The following is a 1,757-nucleotide window of genomic DNA, read 5'->3' as shown; positions in this document are numbered from 1 at the left end:
ATACGTAAGGCGTTTGTATGTAAAACAGAGATATAACTCAAACGCCTGTGTCAACGATATTTATCATACGCTTACATTGTCATTAATAATGCCGCCGACTTGAGTTGAGCAAGTGCACAAAGGCATAACGAGAGCGAGGATGGAAAGAGAGCGCAATGGGAGGGGAGGGGAGGGGAGCGGGAGCGGGAGCGGGAGCGTGTGGTCAAAGAGCGAGTGAAGTGTACAAATTGCAATATCTATGCAAATTTATAACAAATAATTACTGACAGCAATATTTCATTAATAATTGCAAGTACTGCGTGCACCGAACAACATTTTCTAGATAAAATTGCAAAAGCAGCAGCCCACAGCCCACAGCAAGCAGCAGCTCGGACAGCAGGCGCACAGTGAGGCAATTAAGCTGATGACGTTGATAAAAATCAACAGCAGCAGCAGCGCAGCAGCAGTAGCAAGAGCAAGTGAGCGAGCGAGAGCGAGAGAGCTGACATGACAACAGTTGCTCATGATTTATAGTGAGCGCGTTGTTGCGAGCACTGAGAAAATTATCTTCATGCAATACACACACACACACATGCGTGCGTCTCTGTCTGCCTGTGTATGTTAATTTGTATGTATGACATCGAGCAGTACTTGTAGTTTGTATTAAAATGCAGCGACATATTACATGTTAAAAGGTTAAGCGTCTCTGTAGAGCAAGTCTCCGCTCCGTTCCGTTTCGTTCCGTCCTGTCCCGTCCCGTAGAGTAGAATGATGTGACTAACTAACCGTATGACAGCTCGCTTGTCACATCGTATTTATAATTAATACTCATTGCTACTAGCACTTGTAGCCTATTTATTTTAATGGTCAGTCTAACGACTTTGAGATAGTTTCATGACTTTTGTGTAGCATATAAAAAATTAATCTTGAAATCTTTCGATTAGCAAAAGCTATTCAAAATATATATGGGTTATAGCTTAAAATAGAATTTTGTATTCCAAGTGCGCAAATTGTTTCAAAGTTCGTTGGTGTAAATGAGTCCAAAGGTGGATTTAATAGCCCGAAGCTCTAAATTATCTATGAATTCGTTATTCTTCGCTGATGCACATCGAGTAACTTTACTGGTTAGCGATCATTAGCCTTGATTACAACATTGTTGAAATTTAGCTGAAGATCACCAATCACCATTAAATTCACCAACAACAGCCTACTTTGTTTCTTATTTTAATACAATACACTGAAATTCAAATATGGAATTCCTTAAGCTTTAATTATGCAAAAAAAGTGTTGGTGAATTCATTGTTGAAATCACCAAATCAACAATTTCTGAATTGGCTTAAAACTTAGAACAGTCCTTTGAACTTTTATACATTTTTTGAAATTAAACTTACTTAGATATTCAATGAATTTGGTTGGCTACTGAGAATGACAAATTATAGAGGATCTAACCGCTAATTGAATTGAATTTAAGCATAGCCAAGTTAGCTGGGGCACGTAGCACACCACACACTGCGTGGCAATGTTGAGGCCCTAGGCGAGGACAAAGCCCCAAATCGGTGACAGGCGCGCGTGCTACGTGGAGAAGCCATAAAATCGTGGCATATATTGTCGTACTTGCAAATTTAACGTGCAACACGACAACACACACACACACACACACACACACACACACATAGAGAGTCGATGACAACAAGCGTGTGGCAGTGTGACAGGAGCGTGGAAAGGGGAGCTGACTGGGATTGAAGAGTACATGGAGTGTCAAGCTGCCAGCGCAAAAA

Source organism: Drosophila busckii, chromosome 2L (genome assembly GCF_011750605.1).
Source record: "Drosophila busckii strain San Diego stock center, stock number 13000-0081.31 chromosome 2L, ASM1175060v1, whole genome shotgun sequence".
Lineage (NCBI taxonomy): Eukaryota > Metazoa > Arthropoda > Insecta > Diptera > Drosophilidae > Drosophila > Drosophila busckii.
This window is presented reverse-complemented; position numbering follows the sequence as displayed.